Consider the following 8,053-nt stretch of genomic DNA (forward strand, 5'->3'; position numbering starts at 1 on the left):
CATTCACTCACCTTCATGCTGTTCCAAACCGGTAAGACGGTCTTCTGTGGAGGAGATGATATATTTGCTCATGTATTATACATGAGATGTTATTTGCTCATGAATCACATAAGGGCATTTACAGCCAAAAGGATATTTTTTCTTAATATGACTAAGTGCAGATGTCTCGCTTTTGCTTGCGCTTGTACATGCAAACAGAGAAAAATGGGGTGAAATAATATATACAAAACTGCCCTCTAGTGGCTGGACGAAGCATTATTCATTAATAGTGTGTTTATTGAGATTGTATAAAGTCTGAGTTGTGTTAGAAAATGTCTTGGGTGACTGAAGTGAAATGAGGGCAGCAAAATGAGAGAACATGCGAAAGGGAGAGGCACAGACTGTTCAAATGAAAAGAAAATGAGCAAACCTGAGCTCAGAGGAAATTACAAAATAGAACAGAACAAAACAAGATTCTATTTTTGAAAATGCACCTAGTCGATGCAGCTTTGACCAAATGGTACATTCACAGAAATGCTCTAATCATAAAAACCCTAAATAAAATACTTCAACTCATGACTAGTGAAAATGATCAACAATGGATGATGTTACTCCAGTCAGAACAGGTCTTGAATCAGAACAGATCACCCCCCAAAAAATCACCTCTGGTTTTTTTTAAAACATCTTGATGATCAATACATTTATTTTTATCTTTGTCATTTTGGTCGAACCAACCACAAGGAATAGCCAGAGAGATCTAGGAGTGGTGGTGGCATAGTGGGCTAAAGCACATAACTGGTAAAGGTTGCTGGTTCAATCCCCACAGCCATGACCATTGTGTCCTTGAGCAAGGCACTTAACTCCAGGTTGCTCCAGGGGGATTGTCCCTGTAATAAGTGCACTGTAAGTCGCTTTGGATAAAAGCGTCTGCCAAATGCATAAATGTAAAATGTAAATGTAAATAAGATTGTGCATGACTAAATTGCCAGTTGTTATTGGCCTATCCACAATGGACAGCTTTCTTTCAGGAGTAACATGACACATTTCAAAATAGTAGTATACTTGATTTTATTGCCCCCAGAAGGGCAAAAAAATTACTAATTATTGGGCTTCTACTAGCAGATAATAAAACATGTGACGACAAGTCAGTTCGCTTAGTTCCCATATGTAACAGCCTTGGGCACCTATTAGCTGGGAATAGACATAAATCAGAAGCAAAATGTAAAAGCGTTAGAAAACAATTGCCATCTTGAGGTAACTGTTTTCAAAGAAGCTAACTCCTAAGCAGCCTTACAAAACTGCTGCAGCATTTACATTCTCCAGGGGACTAATGCAAAAAGAACACATGTAAAGCCCTAAATTTCCCAACTTTTATGTCACATGGTTGGTTACATAGTTCACCTTTTATATCACATGGATGGTTGTGTATTTAACATATCATATGATTGGTTAAGTATTTCACCTTTTATATCATAAGGATGGTTATGTATTTCTCAAGTACAGTATCTGTCTCTGCATCATTCTAAGGTGCTCTTCAAGACCTACACATGCTGCAACCGCAACTGCTGTGCCATTTGACAGCAGAAAACAGAGGAAGAACCAGAGCATATGGCAGGTGGGCGGACACAGTATAGAATCCGCCGATGAAGCCACATCTAGACCCTCAAAGACACCTACGCGAAAAGACAAAGAAATGAAACCGAAATTTAAACTTGCAACTGTCAAAGCCCCAGATTTATTTGTGGCACATTGCAGAGTGTGTTTTGAGTCCAGCTGCAGGTAACTGAATATAGGACAACCTTTCTCATAGTTGCCTTAGTGGTAAAGTAAGTCATAACATAAAATAAATATAGAGACTGTACTGTGTTGGAGGGAAAGCAAAAAAAAAAAAAATTTTTTTGATATTTTGTATTACTGACAGCATTGGAAGTAATCTGATTACAAAGTAATTAGTTACTGTATTCTATTTACTTGTTAGTCCAAAAGCAGTGTAACTCATTACATTTTAAATTCTTGTAATCAGATTACAGTTACTGACTTTCAATTCATTTAACAAGCCTACTTTTATCACTATAAGGTTACACGTGTTTCTAAAATAATATTATTTATGCGGAATCAGGTCTCGAGTTTAGGGGGGATGCGAAGGGATGCCATCCCCCTTGTTGCAAGAAATACCAAAAAGCACCCCCCTTGTAAAACCACCATCCCCCCTTACCATCCCCTTTAGATCAATTGTGTCATTTATTACTTAGAACTAATCATGCAAGTAAAATATTTAATTTTCTACGTTTGATAAATAACAGACTTTAAATAGCGATTTGCCGGTCAGAATTAGATTTTGACAAGTGTGAGGTTGCCAGATTTCTATAGGTGAAATTCCCCAATCAAATCTTGACACTTGTACAGTTTGGAAATATTGTGCAGGGTGACGCTTTAGTCACGCAATCTGGCAACCTTGAACGCGTGAGCTCTCTCTCCACTGCGAAAAGACGGCGGTTTTCTGAAAACACTGGCAGGTATGCCGGAGTTTAGCGATGGGTTGATTTTGATTTGTCCTACCTAGTGATCACATGAAACTTAAGCCACTGAAGGTAATTCAAGTTTGCCAACGTTTCGCACACTTTCAAAAATGACCAACATAACAGTTCATGGAAATCTTTTCTTTCTTTAAAAGAGAGAGAGAGAGAGAGAGAGAGAGAGAACAGAATGTAAGATATTGCAATGACAAGTGTACAGTTACAGCATGTACATGTTTTTAACTCAAACAATTTTCAGGATTTCTCCCATAAAACGCTTTTGTGAGTAGAACAACTTTTTTACACAGCTCTTCCTTTACTTGTTCAGTTATTGGAGTAGAAAAAATGCATCTGTGACAGTGGACGAGCAATCTAGAATTTTTTATCATGATCATAATGTGGATTCTTTTCACAGAATTCATTGTAGAATACAATAACAAAGGGTAACAGGTGCATATTATGGCCATGTGTCCTAAGGGTCAATGAAGTGACACTCATTTTTGTCCAGATCTATTCAATTAAAAATACATAAAAATAAAAACAATTCACACAAACCATTTACTTGAATACACCTCTTCTATGATGAGCATATTTTCATATTTTTAAGTCAAACTGATATTTTTTCTGGGGCTTAAAGTAAAAAATGTCATGTGGTGTCCAGAGACAGTAAAAAAAAAGTCTCATTAAAAGCTGAAATTCCTGAAAAAAGAAATGTTGGAAAGACTACTGCAGAATAATCTTTTATTGTTGTTTCTTTAAAAAAAAAATAAGCAGAGAAACATTTGTGTTTTAAAATATGATTCATATTTAAAAATGCTTTTGTCCACCAAATCAAAGTCGTGGTGTAACCAACATGTAGGTAATTATTTTGTTGTTTATGCTGACCATAAAACAGAGCGGAAACCTTTAGATCCTCAAGATTGAGTGTGAAGTTTTAAAAAAACATCTGATATTTATTTTGACATTTTTGTGAAAAGGCACATTTTGTTCAAGTCATGTGGTGTAACCTTGAGCAAACTTGATATTTTACTTAAAAAAAATAATAATATTTGCATATAAAAAAAATTAAAAATACCTTGAAAAGTGTGGAAATTAATTGATGAAGTTGTTTATACTCTCATGTACTCTCATTCAAGGTGAAAAGAAAGTATTATTATACGTTTTGCTTGATAGTTACACCACATGACAAATTTAAAGTTTTAAATATTACTGTAGAAAATGCTATAAAGTTTTTTCAAAATTTATTAAACCAATTTGGACACAAAATTACATTTCTGAGAACTTGACAAAAGTGTTTTAAACTAGATTTTTAAAAGATTTCTCATTTTAACACCTTGGAGCAGTCATTTTAAATGTGGGGGGGACACAGCTGTCAGTAGGTGGCTCACATAGACCCAACACTTACAATGCAGTATTAATATATTACAATATATATTAATATATAAGTATGATGTAAGTATTATATTAATATATGCGTATTATGTACATTTAATATTTGTAGTATTTTAAGGATTCAAGTATTGCAAATTAATTGCAGAAAACTGCAAAAATAAAGGGCATCTTGTGGAGCACTTGCTTCTGACTGAGCACAAGCTGGTCCTGAATAAATTATTTAATCAATTACAATAATGACAATTGTGCATGTACACAATTTTATTTTTTACTCTGTGCTTGTGCATTGTGGGAGTTAAATGTATCCAAGTGGCTCGAGTGTTTTGACTACGTTCACCATAATTAGTTCAGATCTATTTAATGATTCAGTGACCATTTCTGGTGATGCCAGAAGGTGGTGACAAATGAGTGTCTAGTGTGAAATTAGTTAGTCACTGAATCATCGATCAAAAAAAAAAAAAAAAATGTAATCCTTTAAAATTTGTATGTCTACAGACCTACAAAAAAACTTTAGGAGAAGTTTTAAGCATTATAAGAACAAAGCAAATCTATAATTTCCCTACAGTTTGTGAGCTGCAGAGCATGACTTTTATCAAAAGACAACAATAGTCTTATAATAATTATGAGTTTCAATAACGTCAATAACGAAAATACGTTTTCATGTATAAAAAAGCATGTCTACATATCTATTGACTTCAGTAAAATGCATGTATTCTAAGAACACAGCAGATATTGTTTCCTACAGTTTGTCGACTGCTCACCAACATAGAGGTAAAAAACAGGAGCTGATATTTAAAACAGCTTTACATATTTAACACAGATCTTGTAATCTGCTTAAATTGGCAAAAACAACCAATCAGACTATTACCTCAAAAACATAATGTAAAAAGCATAACTTAATGAAGACTCAGGTGCTGATATAAACTCCACTTACAATATGTGCTTTAATGAATTATTGTCCTTTGTTTTTTTTTTCTGCAGTGCATTTCATGTAATGCTGCAAATCAAGAAAGATATGCAGATAAGTAACTCTCATTTGTGTGTTCCTCATGTCTAGATTATTCATTTAGATCACAACAATGCCGATAATAACAAGGATAAATGAGCATTGTTGAAAACAACTTTGTAGAAATTAACGGAGCCGCGTTGATTAGACTGTCTAACTGACGGCCTATTACGTAAGGGTTGTTTCGGCTCATGAAACTCACCTGTGATCGGCTGGATGGACAATCAATCAGCCCAATGTAACAAAACGCAAATAATACTGTATACAAATCCACCATTTGGATTCGATATGGGTTTAGCTTGAAAAAGTGTGGGGGAACAAATCACCTTTTTAAAGAGTGTGGGGGACGTGTTCCCCACATCCCCTATGGCTGCTACGCCCTTGCCCTGTATGACTTGTATGCACTATACACTGCATGCACAATTATTAGGCAAATTGTATTCCTCAGGATTAATTTTATTGTTGAACAAACACAATGCTCTGTCAATCCAAAATGTCATTGAACCTCTGAATGTTTAACAAAGGAAAAGTGAGTTTTGTCTTTCTAAGGGGAATATATAAGTGGCACAATTATTAGGCAACTAAATTACAAAAATAATTTCTCCCAACTCAATTGTTTATTCTCCATTTTTAGAGTAAGTGCAACAAATAAGTAACATAAAATTACATTAAATAAAATGTTTGGCCTTTCAAAAATTTTCAGTGACCAATATAGCCACCCTTCTTTTCAATAACTGCCATGAGCCTTCCATCCATGGAGTCTGTCAGTTTCTTGATCTGTTCACGATCAACCTTCGCTGAAGCACCAACCACAGCCTCGCAAATGCTGTTCAAAGAGGTGTACTGTCTTCCCTCACTGTAAATCTCATGTTTGTGAAGGGCCCACAAGTTCTCAATAGGATTTAAGTCAGGTAAGGAAGGGGGCCAAGTCATTATTTGGGCATCTTTGAGGCCCTTGCTGGCTAGCCAAGCAGTGGAGTACTTGGATGCATGTGATGGAGCATTGTCCTGCATAAAGATCATGGCCTTCTTGAATGCCGAGGACTTCTTCAGGTGCCACTGCTTGAAGAAGGTACTTTCCAGAAACTGGCAGTAGGTTTGGCAGTTGAGTTTCAGTCCATCTTCAGCTCGAAAAGGTCCAACTACCTCATCCTTAATGATAGCAGCCCATACCAGTACCCCTCCTCCATCTTGCTGGCGCCTGACTCGAAGTGGTGCCCTGTGTCCATTAGTGATCCAGCCACGGGCCCATCCATCTGGTCCATCAAGAGTCACTCTCAATTCATCTGTCCATAAAACCTTTGAAAAATCTGTCTTCAGGTATTTCTTTGCCCAATCTTGAAGCTTCAACTTGTGAATCTTACTCAGTGGTGGTCGTGTTTCAGCCTTCTTGACCGTGGCCATGTCTCTGAGCACTTGACACCTTGTACTTCTGGACACTCCAGGTAGGTTGCAGTTCTGGAATATGGTGGCACTGAAGGATAATGGGTTCCTGGTAGCTTCACATTTAATTCTTCTCAAGTCTTTTGCAGTTAATTTGCGCCTTTTCTTCTCCATGTGTTTTTTTGCGCCCCAGTTGACTATTCGCAACAAAATGCTTGATTGTCCGGTGGACACGCCTCAAAAGTTGAGCTATTTCAAGAGTGTTGCATCCGTCTTAAAGGCAATTTTTGACTTTTCAGTGTCAGTTAAATCTCTTTTTTGGCCCATTTTACCTGAGGTAATGAAGCTGCCTAATAATTATGCACACCATGATATAAGGTGTTAGTCACTTTTGCCACACCCTCCCTCACTACACAACTACATATCACCTGAAAATGATTTAATCCAATAAGCATTCAAGTTTATATGGTTTGGAGTTGGAAAATGTGCATGGAAATATTGATAAGATCAGAACACTCACTTGCCTAATATTTGTGCATGCAGTGTATATATATACAAATTATTTTGAATTTGTTGAGCGGAAAGCTGTTTTAGAAAGTAACTTAAAAGTAAAGTATTTAGTAATGTGATTACTTTTTCCAATGATGTGATCAGTGAAGTAATCTGATTACGATTTTAGAGAAGTAATTTGTAGTGAATTTCTCTTAAGTAACTTACCATAGACTGATTATTGGTTTATTTACAGCTGGATTGTTTTGTGAATTGTGTTAGAAATTGTGTGATAAAGTTAAATAGCTTTCATTATTTAATTAAATTAGCTCTATTATATCTATTTTTAATTTGTAATGGCTGTTCTATTCCCTACTCCACCCCAAACCATCTTCCGCTGAACACATACGAAGATTTTTTGAAAAATATCTCAGCTCTGTCGGCCCATTCAGTGCAAGTGAATGGTGGCCAGAACTCTGAAGGTCCAAAAAGCACAAAAAGGCAGCATAAAAGTAAACCATACAACTCCACTGGTTTAATCCATGTCTTCAGAAGCGATATGATAGGTGTGGGTGAGAAACAGATCAATATTTAATTCTTTTTTTTACTATACATTCACCTCCCTGCCCAGTAGGTGGCGATATGCATGAAGAATGCAAATCGACAAAAACAAAAACAAAGAATGTGGAAGTGAAAGTGGAGATCTTAAATACTGATCTGTTTCTCACCCACACCTACCCTATCACTTCTGAAGATATGGATTTAACCACTGGAGAGGAGACATCTAGATTACTTTTATGCTGCCTTTATGTGCTTTTTGGACCACCACTCACTTGCACTGTGTGGACCTACATATATGATCAATTCTTCTAAAAATCTTTGTGTTCAGCAGAAGAAAGTAAGACATACACATCTGGGATGAACTATTCCTTTAACACGAAATCATAAAGCATCTAATCTTGACACTAGGTGTCAGTAAAGGCAAAAAACAAAAAAAAACATAATCACTTGGAACATGATAACTTCTATATGGTCAAATTTAGTGGAACTCTACAAGGGCACCTGTATGATTTTAAGTAGAACTGGCTTCATACATCCATTAAAATGACCTTGGGACCATTTGGGCAGTTGCACAAATGGCTAAGAATAGTGAGGCTGACTGTGAGAAAAGGTCTTGCATCATTTGTTTAGACGACTCTTGGTTCACTGTTGGCTCTCTAATACAATGCAATTCATTCACTTTAAGTGTGGCTTGAGAGTCTAGATACTTTTTTGGGGCCACAGTGGA

This window comes from Myxocyprinus asiaticus, chromosome 34 (genome assembly GCF_019703515.2).
Source record: "Myxocyprinus asiaticus isolate MX2 ecotype Aquarium Trade chromosome 34, UBuf_Myxa_2, whole genome shotgun sequence".
NCBI lineage: Eukaryota > Metazoa > Chordata > Actinopteri > Cypriniformes > Catostomidae > Myxocyprinus > Myxocyprinus asiaticus.